Genomic DNA, 18,729 nt, shown 5'->3' with positions numbered 1-18,729 from the left:
AACTGTCTTCTAAAATAAAACAGAAAGTAATCCAGGAAAGTTTTTTGTTTGTTTTGATTTGTTTTCATTTTTGCTTTTTTGCCAGCTATTTAAACACAACAAAAGTTTGGAAATACATTTTCTATCACAACCTTACAAAGAAAATAAAATAAAAATCTCCAGGCTCCATTGTCCGGATTTCGTTCATTTTCTCCACGTTCAGGAGTGATAGCTCAGAAGGGTCTGCAAGCACTTTGCAGGCAGTGCAGACCGCGTTTCAGTTCGTGCAGCAGCGAAGTTCTCCGAAGGAGCGTCTTCACGATTGGTCCCCTTCATCCTTCTCTGCAGAAGCTGAGCAATTGCTTTGCAGCCCAAATCACATGGCCATTCCCCTGCTTGGGATGCCCCAAATTGGCTTCCATTTTCCCTCTGCACACGGTCTTCCCAGAACAGAAACTCCTGGTGACCTGGTCCTGGCCTAGAGACATGAAAGCACATGGTGCCCCAGTTGCGAGGGACCGGGTCTTCCTCCCAGGGACCCAGGAGACACACGCCAGCCTGCAGACCTGCCTCCTTCTCTGCCATCCTCCTCTGTACCTACATCTCAGCTCACAGTGTGCTTTCCCCAAAGGGCCTTCTGGGCTCCTGATCTCTGGAAACCTCCCACTCACTGTCTGCACGCCACTCTCTGCGAACCATCTGCGCAGTGATATTGGCTACTGTCCCCTAAGACTGGTGTCTTTCTATTGCCTGTGCGAGGCTCACAAGAGCAGAGCTTCTCGGCAGCCCCTTCACCTGGCACGTCGGGGGTGCTCAGTGGGGGCTTATAAAGCCTTTGATGAGAGGACGGGTGGATATAAAGTGAATGAAGGAGGCAATGCAGGGGCGGTGGTGGCAGAGAGAACCATGAGGGAATCCAGCCAGTGGGAGGAGGTGGGCTGCAAGCGTGGACTCCGTGGGGATGCGCGAGCCCAGTTAGATGAGCTGGTCCAGGCTCGGACACAGGCTCAGGAGGAGTCTGAGAAAGTGGACACTGTAGCTCCTGACCTCAGTGATGGAAGAGGACCATCCTGCACCTCTGTGGGCCACAGATGAATGCACATCTGGGCCGAGGGTCTGTTCCCAGTCAGGGACAGCTTCTGTGTTAAAGTGGCCGTGCGCCACAACTGCTTAACGTGGTTTTACCCATGAGACGGCACGTCCTGATGCGGCGGACAAGTCTCCCCGCCGATCTCTCTTTTTCTAAAAGAAAAACTCAAATACCCAGGACACACCGTCCCAAGAGCTCTGCAAAAGGTTTCTGTCGTGCTTCACTTTTTATACCCACATGAATAGCCGCTCATTATACTCCAGCTGTGTCAACACCTCCTCCCTCACAAAGTCCCCTTTTCAATTGTCTGTTTGCTGTTTGCTTTGCTTTGTTTTCCTTGTGGTTTTCTTTGACAAGATTCAGCCTGGGCGAGTAAAGAAGGGACTAGCCCATTGCTCCCAAGAAAGCAAAAAAAAGGAACTAAGATCCCAACACCCTTTAACATGTAGCTATTCATCCTGTAAAGGATCTTTGGCAGCTAAAGATTATGCCAGGACAGATGGTTAAATGGAGGAGGTTTACAATAGCCTTATTATTTTACAAGTTAAAAAAAGAAATGAGTGTACTCAATAGCATGGCTGTTGAAATCCTTGCAAAACTTGCTCCCATAATATACTCCCACAGTATCTTCTAGCGCAAGCTGACATTGTTGACATGTGACACTAATGTGATACCTTGGAACACCCTAGATGGTGTTCTATTATTTAAGTATATTTTATATGAGAGTACTAGTAGGGAAATGGCTCAGAGGTTGGCAGTATGTTGCGGAATAGTATTTAGTTAATCCTGACACAGGAAGAGCATGTTAGCAAAGAAACAGAACAATGTTGTTTTTTACGTTGTTATTATGATTCTCAGAGATGACATGATCCAGACCACAGAACTGTAGTAGGCATTGTTTAGGGACCTTCCGGAAAACACAAGACAAAATGAAACTGCTGTGTCCTTCTGTATCTGGTAAGTGGAAGCACCTGCTGTCTCTAGCCTGGGGTTCTCATTCCTGATTTTAATTTCAGATATGTATTTTTATTATCATTCAAAGGAGAGAATAGGACGATTGTGGATGTGGAAATTTGGGCATATCTAATTTTGATCATCAGTTTTTAATGCAAGCTTATACTTCAGTAGATAAATCTAGATTAATATGGCAAAAAATAGAGTGCTTTTCTGGGGGTGGAGGAGCGTTCACTGTGTGCGCATTGTGTGGTGTTATCCATGTTCTACAAACTTGGCCTCATGTTGCAGACTTTACGGGCAGCATATAATCAGACGGAGAGCCTCTGTGCAGACTCCTGAACAGGATGCTACTATCCAGCTCCAAATTGCCTCTTAAAAACACTAGAAGGAAAGAACTTATTGTGAATTGGGCAGAGTATCCCATCAGTCCCCTTTAAAGACACATGAAGTGACCTCGACAGGCCAGGGCACTTACAGAATCTTCATGGAAACAGGCAGAGTTTGGCCAAATAAAAAAGCATACCCAAAGAACCCCAAACAGCATTATACCTCAAATTAACTTTAAAAGGGTAACCTAAATCAGATATGATCAAATAAGCTTCTTCTGAAGCCTGAGCACCAGGTCTACAAGGATGTGAGAGATGCGCATCAGGCGTCACACCACATAGAAACAGATGGTCTTCTGTTCCCAGGGCAAGTTTGAGAAACTGTGCTTTTTAGAAAGCATGCTGAGTAACCATAGAAGATGAAAAGTTGAAGTGATGAGTATATGAAATGTCTTGATTTTTAATTACATCTTAAAAACGACTGGTAAAATAAGAAGAAATAATGGTTTGCAAATGTGAAGAGACAATCCTGTTGCACTTGGGTAGGTCTTCATAGGGACTCATCCACATCTTTAATCTAGATCTTCCCTGAAAGCAAAATGGCCAACTGGGAATTATGGAGTCTTAGAAACAGAGAGAAGTAAAGGCAAAGGTTGTTTATTGGGCAAGAACTGGACCTTCGGCTCAAGTGTGCAGCCGCGGAAATAAAGGTCTCATCTCGCTAGGTTCTCTTCTAGTCTCTGTCTCTGCCTCTGTCTCTCTGTCTCTCTTTTTCTCTGTCTTTCTCATCTTCCTGAGCTTCCCGTTGACCAACTCCCAAAACCGGTGGATGGTGAACTCCCCCAGAGATCAACTCCTGAGGCAGAACATAGGGGAGGATGGATGGTGGAGGTTAGGTAAGTGAAGAAAGTTCATGTTCACCAGCCAACACCCCAGCGACTTCGCGGGTAGCCCATGGGGTCCCTCTACCTGCACGGGAATCCAGGATGGAATGTATGCTGCCAAGACACGGTGCCACCGATAATTAAATCTGATTCCGTTAAATTATCAGAAAGAGAAAGGTATTAGAAAATCAAGGAACACTGTCTGCACAACACAGTTTTATCCAGAAAGCTGTAGAAGACCGAGAAGACAGGAACAGAAATGAATATGGACAGAAAGTATTTAGCCCCATGTCACCCAAGGTATTGAAAGCCAATGGAGATAAAAGTTACAGAGCAATAAATTGAACACATAATGTGCCAATTATAATTCAATCAGCCAAGTAAACACATTTTCAGCTTTGCCTAAACTTGGATATAAATAAAGTATGAATGAGAAAAATTAATAACTCTGTGAATAAATTATCCACCGATGGGAGAAACAATAGCCCACACAACAAAGCTAGGCACATGCAGAGGGCATGGTCACTCTGCTGTTCTAAGTTCGCATGATTGAATATAAACCGTCTCATCCTGATATCCGTAGGAAAGAGTCATGAACGCCGCTGCTGGACTAAGAACTGCAGTCAGCAGGATGTGCGATTGGGGTCAGCAGGAAGTGAGGCACGGAGGACGGGATGGGGACACTGGGAGATGCTGGATGGGGGTCAGTGCCTTGGGCAAAAAATAGCCTGTTAGCTGACCAGTCCCTGGGAGGGAGGAATGGGGAGGACTTGATCTAGTTGGCTGTTTCTTCCTCAGGAATCCCCTTGTTCAGTGTTTGTTCCATAAGGGAGCTAACTCGGCCACAGCACTGGGCTGCCTCGTCTGGAGTCTTTAGCAGTCACTCAGAAGGCGAGTGAGAGACTCAGCGCGTGGTCGGGCGATCAGCCCCACGCTGATGGACGTAGTTGGGCAAGCATGAAGGGCTGAGCAGAATTTTGAGACCAAAAATATTGGAGAGGGCATATCAAATGTGCCCAACGTATAAAGTCTTAGAACACAATGATTCCAATGAAAATTCCGAATAAAAAAGAATCTCGCTTGTTAAAGTCTAAAAACTCTGACCTAATTTTACTAGCAGCAATTTATTTCTTATCCACACTTTTTTTTTTTAGAATGTTCTTATTATCTTATTATTTGTTTGCAAGTGCATAAATAACATGTGTTACTCAAAGACAATACATTTGGTCTTGGTAAGTAATAACTTAGAAAAATTCTATTACGCAAAGTTCGGATTTTAAAACGTCCTTACATGGTTTTATTCATAAATATGTTTGAGGGCTAATATAGACAGATTTAATTATGTCCCTAATTGACCACTACTCATCATGTCATTTATACTATAAATTTTAGTATTACTGCAAATGAGAGCTAAATTCCCATATCCCCGATCAATTTCCTCCACGATCGTCCTAATCATTGTGGTTTGTATCTTTATTCCCTTATGAATGTGGATGAAAACTAAGACTATGTGATTTATAAGATCTTTTCGAGCAGCGTTCTGGTCTAAGACAAACCACAAACTTTATTTAAGCCTTTACTAAATTTCCATGGCTCAAAAATCTGAAATATTACTCAGCCTGGATAAACCATTCCACACGGGAAAAATGAGTCTGCTTCGTGGTTGCCTTAGAGATCAGTGATTCCGCAATATCCCCTTCCAAATCATCCCTCACACAGCCACCGGAAGGAACGATGGTATTTCAGGAAATCAAGGAAAATGAAGGATTTTGTAAGCCTCTATAGGGGGAAAAAAAAAAAAAAAGGAAAGAAAGGAAAGAAAGAAAAAGAAAAAAGAAAAAGGTCCTTACTGCCACAATGACCTTGGTCTAGGGCGTTTTCTGGGGAATTGATGGTCCCCCTGGACGGTCAGCTCCCCCAGATGACCACGAATCCCCAGGCAATGCCCCTGTCGGCATTGCTCTTGCTTAATTCAATTATTTGTGGTTGCGGGCTTTCCTTTGTGAATATTTTATCGTGCAGTCAGGCTCCCTGACTTCCCTGTCTCCCTGCTCAATTCCATTTTTCTGATATAAACCAGCCCAGGTTTGCATTCATCTCACACACCCCAAACCATATCTAATTCACAGAGAGAAAAATAAAATGTGTCTTCACAGATGCAGATGTAGTTGTGTGGGTCTTCCGGGCAGGGGGATTTATAAACAAATTCAAACAGACTATCAGTGGGCATGCATACCAGCGTCATAAGAGTGAGTTTTTATACCCAAATGACACAACACCTGTGATTTTCACTATAAGGCAAAATTTGAAAATCACAATTTAGATAAGGTTGGATTTTGGGAGTGGGATAAACATTTATAGTCTTTTAACCTACGACTGGGCTTTAAACATTAGAAGCAAGGACAGAAAAAAGAAAAAAACGAAACAAAACAAAACATTGTGGCTGTGGATGGCTGTGCATGCACGTGTGTGTCTGTGTGTCTGTGTATTTGGGCCAGTATCCATAATGGTTCAAGACCACGTCCATTTAGACGTAGAGGCAGACAAGCCTGGTAGCTAACACTTGGGCTTTGTGGTCAGAGAGCTCAGATTCAAACCTCAGCCCCATCCCAAGGCCGGCACGCTTTCAATTAATCATCTCTCTCCCCTGTTGGGAACCTGGGCAGGAGGACCTGCATTCTCAGTGTTCTCGGGAGGGTGAACAGGAGGCCGTCACATGGCTCGTCCTTGTGGCCGGTTCTCAGGCATATTATAAGGGGATGTATAACTCTCAATTGTGGATAAATATGGATACGCAGGGAATGGCTTATTATAACCATACTATTCCACTTGAAACATTTGTTTCTGTATAAGATGTTGTTCTAATAGTAAAATGGTTTATTGAATTATAAACTTCTAACCTCATTAAAATAATAACTGAATTGAAGCACTTTAAAATTAATTAGACATTTAAATGTAACATTTTGAAATTTATTAATTTTATTATATTTTATACACGTTGCCTATACTTTATTTGTGTATAAATTTTATATAATCTAATTTTTACAAGCATGACTATATTCCTACACTTGGAGAATGCAGACTCTCAATAGGTATATAATTAGTAGATGAACAACTGGGTTTTTTCCTACTGTGTTTCTGTGTCCTACCAATATTAAAACACTATTTTTGGATTTTTTTTTCCCTTTCAGTGTAACTTCCTCAATAATGATATACATACATTAGCACATATTCCAAAACAATTGATCTATTTCTTTATAGATCTGTTACTTTAAACAACTAATATCAGACACGCAGACAAGCCGTCCTGTAGAATCGATGGAGGATTCTGAGAGCCCCTCGCATTCAGTCCATTGCCTACATGCATGAGAACAGCCTCTTTCCCCTCCCCAGGAGAGAAATGCAGTTGCCTCCATGCACATTAAACACAAAAACTAATAAATTCCAACTGAATGATAAATGCAAGAAATATATTTCCATTGAGATATAAAATTTAGATATTTCATGTACACGGAATATTGCCATCAATGCACACATCTTATAATCAGCATGTAATATAGAACTTTCTGGAAGTGATGAGTTTTTAGTATGTATATGTTAATCAGATGTAGGAAATGGGTTAATGCAGATGTCATTCAGTTGTAAGAGCCAGCCCTCATTGAGACAATCCAGGCATATCACATGCCGACGGAAAGACCTGAGCCTTCTCTCGCTGGTAAAATTTGAAACTTAAAGATATTTCTGTTGAGGTTCTGAGAGTCCGGGAAACAAAGTGTTACTTCTGCCTTTTTATTGAATCTCAGTTTAACTTACTGAGGTTTTGTCCATACTGAGATGTTTTCTCAATTTGGGGATTTATTAAAAAAGAATTTATCATCTAGATTGTAGACGGAGACATTACATTAATGCTTAAGCAGGAGGAACATTAACCTGGGAAGAATGGGAGCTGTCCTCCATCTCGGCACCCAGTGGACTTTCTTCTTTCTTGAATTAGATCTGAGACAGTAAATCAAGCATGAACCTTAGATTAGGACCTGCAAAACCGTACATGCGGGCCCTTCTGTAACCTGGTAAACAAGCCTTGACTATACCACTATACAACCTTTGGGTTCTCCAAAGGCCGGTGAGACATGAATATTTGTTTAGTCTAATGAGATCTGACGCCTGGGTGGCTCACTTGGTTGGACGACTGCCTTCAGCTCAGGTCATGATCCTGGAGTCCCGGGATCGAGTCCTGCATCAGGCTCCCAGCTCCTCAGGGAGTCTGCTTCTCTCTCTAACCTTCTCCTTGTTCATGCTCTCTCTCACTGTCTCTCTCTCACATAAATAAGTAAAATCTTAAAAAAAAAAAAAAAGAGTCTAACGAGATCTGTGGCGTCTTGAAGGCTCAACTGCAACACAGCACTCACAGAACGTGACTGTCTTGACCGTGCCTTGTGCCACACGAGGAGAGGGGCTGCTAGCCTCATTCCCAGATGAAAGGTAGGGTCCTTGATTAAGGAGTAGGATGTCCCTAGAGCCTGCACTCCTAAACACTACAACAATTTGCTGCAAGAGAAAAGCTGAAGTCTCCCATATTCAAACTAAGAGTAGGATTTAGGTCCCACAGAACAGAGGTTTTATTGAACTCAAAATTTTAGAGAAACCTGGTGTCCAACACATGGCAAAGGATACGTAGCATTTGGATTATTAGACAGAAAAGCAGAATCGCGTTCGTGAGAAGTAGGTAAGATAAATAAATCATGCTTAGACGGCGGTCTTCATTTGAACATCCCAAAAGGGACAGAGAACTCTCTTCTGTGCTGGCGCAGCGGGCGCTTGCAATAACAGAGAAAACATGGAAGGTGATTTTGATATATTTGTTTATAGTTTCGCACATTCAAATTTTTAAACTCCTAAATACTCTCTTTTGTGGATAGCATGAGTGCATATAATAGTGTGTCAAGGTTTCCACTATAAATATTATTTCTCGGGGATTTATAACTTTCTCCATAAAATGTGACCCCAGGCATTAACTATCTTTTCTCAACACAGAGACTGACATTTTTATGTGTGACTTTTCATACGCATGCTGGGATAAAGCTAGCAGTTGAGCTGTTTCTAAGCCACGTGTAATGACTGAAAACATACTAGTATTGTAGTTCAAGACGTCTACCTGAACCACATTTGCTGCAAGTGAAGAGCTTTCGTAAAACGGCAGTTAATTAGTCTGTAACAGGGTCTAATCATATTTTATTTGAAAACACTTACGCGAGCCCTGCAATGGTCTGGGCGTTACTTTCTTGAGAGATGCGAGCCGGCTCCCGGCTCTGCCCTCCTGTCCTTCCTTCCACGGGACTTCGCTCGCTAAGCACAGAAGTGCTGTGTGGCGTTACCGCTTGATGAGAAAGCAAAATAGAGGCATCGAGTACTTCCTATGAGAAATGAACATTGACTTTCTCTGAAGAAAATATAAATGGATTGACTTAATTGGACTTCGGGCATTGGAGCAATTAATAATAGATTGTGTCATAGTGAGGGCTTTGTTTGTATTTAAAGCAATAAATTACAAGTATTAAATGTATATTTATTTCAAGTTAAACTCATTTCTAATTGACATGTTACTTAGCCTAAGGCTTTTAAGATCTTTTAGTATAATTAAATTAATAGAAAGCTATAGATCACGGTATGATAAACAAACAGCCCAGACTTTAATATGACAGATATACAGAACAGGCTGTGTAAGTAGATCATTATTATCGGTTTAGGTTCAGCAAAAAAATAGCACCAGAATGAAAAGAAAAGAAGGAGAGAAGCTGTGGCTGCACAAGTGACATTCGTGCCCAGAATCTGACCGGCCGGCCTCAGAAATCCCAGGCTGGGGAGCAACTTCATTATGAAAATTTCTTGGTCGGATCGATGCCTTCTACCAGAAGCTCTTAAAACCCCACATCAAACATTTAAAGGTTATTATGATCACCCCAGGCTTTGAGCAGCCAAATAGCATAATAATGTTTCATGGATCAAGGGCAGCCTCCTCCAGCTCTTATTATTTTCAAAATCTTCATATTTTAAGTATAGTCCTTCGTCCGAAATGCATATTGTTAATAATATTGCCCAAGAGGAACATGGCTTCGCGTTTTACAATTTCATGCAAACAAAGCACTCAGCATGTTTCGTGACGTCTGGCTTGCTTTGTTGCTGCCGTTGTTTTGACAATATGTTGGGAAAGAGAGCTACCGTCTTCTCTAGTGTGAGGAAAAATTGAGATTTATCTCATGTCTATAGCCCGAATTGTTTTATTTCAAATCGGAATGGTTTACTGCTGCCCATGATATGGACCCTGGTGCATTTTCTTGGCAAGAGGGTAACTCATTTCTGAAGGTGTCCTAATGGCACGTCTTAGGTCTCCTGCTGCGCTGAGATCTGTCAGGTTCTTTGTCTGTCTTGCACACCGGACTACTTGCCCCGTGAGGCTAGGAGGCTTCTTACTAATCTTTGTATTCCCAGACTTCATGTTGCCTTGCATAGAGTAGGGGTGTGATGAGCACCTGTCTAATGAAGGAACACAGTACTCTTCTGGATTTTCCTACCAGTACCATGGCTCTTCCCCATGGAGCAGATGGGGCCTTGGGAGGAACAAGGCCCTCTTTGGGATAAAGCACTCTGCATGGTTGTGGGCCCTTGGCGACATTCTACTGTGGGGGGTTCTAAACTGGTTAATTACTTCTCAGCTACAATCAAATTTATGGACCCTAATGACTTAACCAGTACGTGGGCTTGTCAAAACTCAAGGGGAGTATTTAGTGAATGCTCCTTTACATTTCTGAGTTTATGGATATCACTATTTTTAGTCCTCCAATGTTGTATAAACAATGTTTTATGGGGTGGACAACATTGAGTTTTGTTGCTTCCAGTTTTTGATACACTAGATGCTTCAGCGGAGGTTCAATCCTAACGTATAACTGTAGTTAGGTTTTTATTTATGCTCTGGGAGAGGGTTTTGGACAGCCCTGTTCCATCCCACCATCTCCCTGTGTGGCAGCCTGAAGAGTGTGTGTGCTCTGTGGATTTCCTATACCATGACAACTTCCTGGGCTTGTTTTCTTGAGTAAACTCTTTCTTTTGGAATAATTTTATATTTACAGAAAAGTTGTGATTGGTATAGAGAGTTCCCGCATACTGTGTACACAATGTCCCCCATCGTTAGCCTTCTACTTCATCAGGGAACATTTGTCACAACTGGGGGACCGACAGGGACGCATTAATCTGAATTAAATTCCCAGAATGTGTTCAGGTGTCACTAATTTGGCCACGAATCTCCCTTGGTTTTACCAGTATCCTCTCCAAGGCAATGCTGTGTTTTAAGGTGCTTGACCTTCTGAATGTTCATGGAGATGATCTCCAGGACTTCCTGACAAATCACGGGTGCCTCCCACCTCGTCTCCCTTCTTGTTTTGATTATCAGTTACCCAGCGCAGGGCAGGAGAGGTCCATCTGGGTGTTCTCAGAGCACTCGCTCCAATAATCTGTAGCACTTCCACCAAAATTCGACAAGGCTATTGTGACAGGCAAGTTAATAGGGATGGATGCTGCTTCTAACAGTTTTTCTAACTTTGTACCAGCACAGAAGGAAAACCCACCTGGAAGCAGCTTAAACGATTCTAATCAAGCTATTGGTAAGGCACCATAAGGCTACTTCCGTGATTCTAATATAATGACTTCGCTTTGCTTTCTTTTTTATGCTCTGTCTCAACAGGAAAGAACGAAGAATGAGGGTGTAGCCTCTCTGAACTGTAAATGCTTCTCACCAGGAGGAGTCAATTAAACACACAGGTACTGGCTTCAGTCGGGGGATTCACATGATGGACCAAAAAGAGGCTCCATAAGAAACACTCTGTGAAAAGTCTTATACAAGGGCCATATTTCCATAGACCCAAGTTATCGTAAATTTATAACATGAATAATTAAAAAGAACTTAAATATCTGTGTGCGAAGGTTTATGCCATTCGTTGGAACATATTCTTCAGTGTGAGAGTGTGAAGTCCCTCATCACAGAGGTGGCCCTGATTCAGCCAGCACGAAGTCTCACTCAATGCGGGGCAAGGGGGCTAGAAGTGATAGACATCTACTCTTCTAAAGAAATGGGCCATTAAAATTTCACTGCAAATATAGGACACAATCTTGGTTTCTAAAACCTTACTCAACAATCAGGAAAGTATTCAATTTACATCTGAGACTTTAGAAAGAGATACAGAAAAATATGAAAGAGTGTCAGATCCATCAGTTATGTCAATGTATATGAATCTCTTATTTTCTTGGTCTATTTAATTTTGTGCCTAAGGGCTTTGAAACCCGCTATTCTAGAGAATAAGGCCTTTATCTGGGAGTTAAATAGGTCATTTAAAGTTACTGTTATTGTGCACAATGATTCTAAATCCAATAATCTCTGGTAAAATCCTCAAAATACATCTCTAAGTCCAATCACTTAATTATGAATTAAAAATCACACAGAGAAGTTTAATCTCTGCAATTACAGTACTTCCTGGATGCTATTTTTTTAAGTTATAAATCAATTAAAATTTCAAAATTACTGAATATTATAATCTACTTGCATTTATTTATTTATTTATTTTAACTTGACCAATTTAAGTGTGTCAAACTACCGGTGGGAATTAAACCGGAACAGCCTCAATGAAAAACTATATGGAGATTCTTCAAAAACTTAAAAATAAAAATGTTACATGAACCAGCAATCCCCTTCTGGGTATATATCTAAAGGAAATGAGAACAGGATATAAAAGAGATACTCAGCCCCACCGCGTTCATTGCAACATTGTTTTCAACAGTCAACATATGGAAACATGGGATTGCGCCTCAGTGAATGAAGAGGTGACGTGCGCCGCGCACACACACACACACACACACACACACACACTGGAATATTATTCAGCTATGAGAAAGAAGGAAATCCTGTCATTTGTGACCACACAGATGGACCTTGAAGGTATTATGCTGAGTGAGGTAAGTCAGATAAGGAAAAATACTGAATGATCTCACATCATGTGAAATCTTAAAGAAAATTAATCTAGAAACAGAGACAAGAAAAGTGGTTTCTTGTGGCTGGCATGTGGGAGAAATAGGAAAAGGTTGGTAAAAGCTATGAACTTTGAGCTATCAGACGACGAATTTCTGAGGAGCTACTGGAAGATATGGTGCCTGTTGTGATAACACTATATTGTATCACTGAACTTTGCCAAGAGTAGTAGAACTTAAATGTTCTCATCAAGGAGAAATAAAAGGTAAATCTCTGAGGTGATCATTGTGTTAACTAACTAAATGACGAGGATCTTTTTCAAAACATATATATTTATTAAATTACTATGACTTACACTTCAAATACCTTAAAATCTTATGTATCAATTATATTTCCCTAAAACTAAAAAAAAAAAAAGTGAAAAAATGTGACTAAAGCAATGTAATTATAGATGTTCTTCCCGATGTTTACTATCTGATATAATTGTAAGTGCTTGACGATGGGTGGTTTACAAGAAACATGGCTTCATGTTGACTATCCCTCACGATATAGAACTTAGAATCAATGACACATTTTAACTGTTTTTATTTAAGAAAAGCACCGCCTTTAAGGCAGCACCCTCGAGCTTTGACCTGCTCCATAGCATGAGGACGTTGTGATGCTCAATCCAAAGAGATTCAAGGGCGACTAAACTGTACCGTACGATTGTAATTGAACGCAGACCATACATAGACCTCAGTTAATAAAGTCGGTTCAGGCACCAAAATAGATTTGCCTTGGGTTCTAAACAAAATAATGGTTTGGATTTTTGGATTGGAATAGGTGGGTTATGTGGGCTGCTGCTTAAATTTCCCTGTTGGTCCAGGATGCCATCTGGAAAGCTGCCTAATGGACGGCCGTTGGCCACAGGTATTAGAGCTTTTCAGTGAGAACCATACATGACTGAAGCAGTCGATAAAAGACAAGTACGGAGAAAATATGTGAATGAACTCTGTGTTCAATGGATTAATTGTCTCATTTATGTAATTTGTGGTTAACCTCAGTCGGGATTCTTAACATTGTTGGGTTTGTGCTTAATTCTGCAGTCTTCTGCAGATCCCCACGAAACAGCACAAGAGAATGAAATCGTCAACCCCCCGGATCTTGCATCAAACACCGAATACAGTTCTGTGCCCTCTTACTCGACATAGTAAAACCAAATGGCTAGAATCCTTTCAGGAAGGTGTGTCTGGAGGCCCAACATCAAAACATTTTTCTTTGTGTTAATCTCTAAACTAAACATATATTGTTCAAATTTACTATTAAAAAAAAAAAACTCTTTAAGTACGAAATACATAACTAAAACTGGTTTAAATGAGACAAGGCCGTTAGAAAGAGTTTTGTACTTTTTCTAAAACAAATGTTGGATTTTTACTCATCATTCCAATTAGTATAAGCAACTAAGATGACATGACATTTTTTTAAAGTTCTTATGATGGAATAATTTTGAATTTTGAAAGAAATTGCAAAGCTAGTACGAAGTCCCATTTATCGTTGTTTCAGATTCTCCCAATGGTCACTTTGTATATGACAATGCCAGAGCTATCAAAAGGAAGCAAATAATATTTATATAATACTCCTAACTAACAATGAACTATATTTGGATTTTACTTTATTTATTTATTTTTTTACTTATGTGCTTTTTTTCTGTTCCAAAATCCAATCTAGGTTTCTATATTGTCTTATTCAGCATGCTCATCAGCTTAGGTATGCCTGATGTTTTCCAGTCACTAAAATAGAGTTGTACATTTGGGGGAAGAAGACCATAAGGCTGAGGTGCCTTTTCATGACTTCCCATCAGGGGGTTCACGGTGGTCCCATGGCACTGCTGGTTGTGTCCACCTCGGCCACCTGGTCCAGGACATGTGCCAAGGTTTCTCCCCTGCAAGCCACTCTGTTTCCCTCCAGATTCCTGTTTGGGAGAAAGTCAGCGAGTCTGGTCCACGACAGTCCATTAAGTCTACCTTCTACAGGGGATGTATTTACACATTTTGGAATTCTTCTATAAGAAAGATTGTGACACATATTTTAAAAAGAATGAACACTTTTAATATTTTTAAGGACTTTATCTATTTATTTGTCCAAGAGAGAAAGGGAGAGAACCCGAGCAGAGGGAGCAGCAGGTGGAGGGAAAGGGACAAGCAGGCCCTCCGCTGAGCAGGGTCCCCGATGCTGGACTTGATCCCAGGGACCCCGATGCTGGACTTGATCCCAGGACCCCAAGATCATGACCTGAGCCGTAGGCAGAAGCTTCACCTACTGAGCCACCCAGGGGACCCAAGAATTAACAATTTTTGTGTAGATTTGCCAGCGGCCACTGCGCCACCACGTCCCAAACTCTGCTCTTCTAACCCCTTGCAGGTGTCCTCCTTGTCGCACTGAATAACACAGGAAAGCCAGCTAGTGACAAATCTTTCAGAGATAAAAATGGGATTCCTTTATTTTCTCTTCCATGTACGTTGTCAGCGTAAACCAAGATAACTGAGTAGAAACATCATTCTGAGGGAAACAGAGGCAACATGAAAATCCCTTCTGGTAGGATGAGAGCCGAGTATGGGCTGGGGCTCTCCTGAAGCAGCCTGCTGTTCACCTGATCCCAATACAGTAATTCTACAAACCTTCCAATTCCAATACAATAATTCTACAAATCAAATTCTACAAAATTTTCTCTGGGAAAATGTGATATCTATGAAGCCAATGTTGGCTAGTGATATTAAATCATTAAGATTTTTTAATTCAGAGTAGTCAGAATAAACATTACCATATGGTATAATTTGATAAAATTTTGCCTAAAATCTCTACTAGTCTTTGAAGGGCACTACATTTTGTGAGTTGTTTCTATAAAAAAAACAATTGATTTTAAATGAAGCTAAGATAAAAATATGGTATTGTATTAGTTATCTATGGCTGCATAGCAAACAATCACAAAATTATGCAGCTTAAACAACACGTATCTATGTCAGCCTTTTGTAGGTCAAGGGTCTGGGCATGCTTCCTCTGGTTGACCTGCCTCATGTCCTCTCAAGGTGGTGGTCAGGACTCAGACCTCATCGGCACTCACCTGGAGAAGAGATTGCTTCCAAGCTGATACGCACAGTTGTCAGCCATATTTATTGTCTCGTGAGATGTTTGAAGACAAAAGTCTAAGTTCCTATTTTGCCGGTGGCCAGAGACCCATCCCAGTTCCTCAGCTTGTAGGTCCTCTCAACAGACCAGCATGAGAGAGAGTCTGCAAAAAAAAATGGATGTCACAAAATTTATAGCCCAGTAGGAAAAAAAAATACAGACCACCAAGTCTGCGAACATCAGGAGGCAGCGGTCACTGAGGACCACGCTAGAGCTGCTTCCAACACGTGGTTTCATAAGAAGCAAGTTCTCTGCTTCGTTACCTACCAAGTTCTGTGTTAAAATTATGCGTAGCTCTTGTTCTGAATAAACTCGATATTAAAATAAAACTTGCAAACTTAGTAAAGAAGAACAGTGATTTATTAAGGTTTATCAAGGAGGCTACACATGAATTATTATGGAGGAAGTCCATTATAAACAGAACAGCAGTAACCTTGTTTCATTGGATATTGTAAGTCGCTCCCTGAAGAAAGAAGGGGGCGGCCAGAAGAAGTTTCAATGACATGGCGCAACGAAAGCTAGCCAGGAGGGAAATGCATATGACTCAATAAAGCAAAGGATGAGGCAGAAAAAGGTCTAACTGAGAGAGGGGAGAAAAGAGGGAAAAGCATCTTCTAGTAGAGAAGACAGACTCGCCAGCAGCGATTCCCTTGCAGCCCACCCATTCCTGCAGCTGCCCCAAGACTCCCCTCTAAGGAAGAGCGGGGTTTGTCCTGTTGGGCCCTGAGGTCGTGTGAGACACTTCCAGTATTTCTTCCATGGAAGCCCCGCTTACCAGGACCTCCGAGTCTGCGTCTAACAGATGAAGAGAATGGGCGCATACGGGCCTTTTGTTTGTAGCCTCTGAGCCTGCCCACCACGGAAGGTCTATCAGAGCTTCCAGAGAAAGAAGATCCTTGGGGAGGGGCCTGGGAAGACTAAGGGCAGCTATTCTATGAGTGTTCAAGAAGTGCTGTTGGCTCGGTTTAGTGTAGCTGATTCCTCTGACGCTACCACGTGCCCCTCCTGAGAAACACTGTTCTTTATTGAGGTTTGGTTTGCACGCAGGTCCTGGCCCTCTTCACGAGACTAGACCAGAGAGCGCTCTTGTGATCCCATCGCTGTGTCGACTTCAAGGATGTGGTTGAGAACACGCCATCATCGTGGGCTCCCTTTAAGAAATCTGGACTCATCCTTGAACCAGAATCAGTCGTGGGCCTCCTGAGCACCCTGTACTTACCGCTGTTTGTTTTCTATTGCACAAAGACTGTGGGAGGACTGAGCAGGCTCTTCTCATTCTCCTGGCCATGGAAACCATCAGAATAAACCCATGCCCATCCCTCGCAAGTTTATGGACATTTATGAAATGCATTTTTATATCTGCTTTCTTCTTAACTCTCAAGTGTATCTTTCCAGTTTCGTCTCCTTCCATGTTATATAAATCGCCTTGCTTTAGAGTATGGTGCCCTTATAAGCTATATTAATGTATTTTGGCAGTCTATTGAGAAAACAAGATTATTTAGTTTTAATTTTGAAGTCAGTGGATCTCCAATCTGGGATTAATAAGATGACACAGTGAGCATATAAAGAAAAATAACATCAATTTATATCTGTTTTTGTGTAACAAGTTATAACCATATTATTTATAAAACTAAAAAACACAATATTTAGGAAAAGGACCCTTGGGGTGCCTGGGTGGCTCAGTGGGTTAAGCCTCTGCCTTCGGATCAGGTCGTGATCCCAGGGTCCTGGGATCGAGACCCGCACTGGGCTCTCTGCTCAACGGGGAGCCTGCTTCCTCCTCTCTCTCTACCTGCCTCTCTGCCTACTTGTGATCTCTCTCTCTGTCAAATAAATACATAAAATCTTAAAGAAAAAGAAGAGAAAAAAAAAAGAAAAAAAGACCTTTACCAAGCCGTGGGATCCAGGACCCTCATTCTCTCCATAGTGTCTAGAGGGCATAACCACGTGGTATATCAAGGAAGATCTGTATGTGCAGATTGGGTGGGCTTAACACATCTCAAAAATTATTAAAAATACACACAGACTTTTTTGTGCTGTCTTTGGATTTCAAAGATTAAAATATACTAGAAACATCCATTTAACAACATAAATTAAACAGATACTGACCTGTTCCGTCTGCAGACGTCTCCACACAGGAAAATGCAAAGAAGACACAAAGACAGCGCACGGAGTTGGAAAGGAAACATCACACGTTTATATTCTGTCAGGTGTGAAGACAAGAGAAATGTGTTTTAAGGCATGAGCAACCTGAGAATACAGCTCTCCTGGGTAATCTTCTTGAAAAGAGTTTCTCATTCTTCCAACTATTTTTTAAAATGCCCTGATTAACAATTCTTCCACGTTACCCAGACTTCCTCAGCTCTGATCCCTGGATGTCGTCTCTATCAGAGATGATCCCATGGTCCAAAATTATAATCCTTAAGGTCACACACAGCTCTGCTTCTTCTTCCTGGGTCAGCTCACAGACTCTGGGTAAGTCCACAGCTCTATCCTCTCTGCTTGTGCTTTCCCATGAAAAATGCTTGACAAACTATCACACAGCCAACTTTGATGAGGCTTTCATGCCAAGCGGGGTGAGGAGACAGCGCGGCACGGTCTAGGTTGAGAATGTGGGGACCGTAGCCGGCATCCAGGGTAGTGGATCCTGTGTATCAGGGAATGCAAAGTCAAACCACAATGAGGTGCCGCTACACACCCACTGGAATGGCTAAAATGAAAAGACTGGGCCACACCGCGTGTTGGCAAGGGTGTGGTGGGGTCTGGACTCTCACTCACATGTGGTAAAATGTAAAGTAGCACCACTAATGTAGAAAACAGCTTGATAGTTTCTTCATGAGTGAGAAATACCTCTCTTATACCCAGCGCCCCACTCCTAGCTCTCTACCCAAAGGAAGAGGCAATAGAGCCCACACAAAAATCTACTTGTGCGTGGATGTTCCTAGCAGCTCTATCTGTGAGAGCCAAAACATGGAAGAAACTTGAATGTCTTCCAAAGGTACACAAATAAGTTGTGGTATGTCCACACAACAGACAATGGCTCAGCAAGATAGAGATGAATCAACTAGGGACACATCCAGACTGTGGGTAAATTGCAAGATTTACCCATGTGAGTGAACAGAGCCAGCAACAAAGACCAATGCATTATCATTCCATTTATGAAACCCTGGGGAGGCAACCTGATTCACACTGACAGAAAGGAAATTAGAGGTTGCTGTGGGAGAGTGTGGGGATGGACAGAAGAAGGAGTAAGTAAGCACGAGGAAGGCTAGGAAGTGCTTCATGTGTTCACAGGTTGGAGTCTGGTGATGC

General features: G+C 41.8%; 1 long non-coding RNA gene across 1 annotated transcript; it reads left to right on the top strand.

Moving 5' to 3' along the window:
- Nucleotides 1-1,729: 1,729 nt before the first annotated feature.
- Nucleotides 1,730-13,770, top strand: LOC116587106. The gene is made up of 3 exons (XR_004284325.1): nucleotides 1,730-2,026; nucleotides 10,975-11,051; nucleotides 13,338-13,770. It is a non-coding gene; the product is annotated as an uncharacterized LOC116587106 (long non-coding RNA).
- Nucleotides 13,771-18,729: the final 4,959 nt, after the last annotated feature.

The sequence above is a fragment of the Mustela erminea genome, chromosome 3 (assembly GCF_009829155.1).
Source record: "Mustela erminea isolate mMusErm1 chromosome 3, mMusErm1.Pri, whole genome shotgun sequence".
NCBI lineage: Eukaryota > Metazoa > Chordata > Mammalia > Carnivora > Mustelidae > Mustela > Mustela erminea.
The sequence above is the reverse complement of the archived record's forward strand: the minus strand, read 5'-3'. Positions and strand labels throughout refer to the sequence as shown.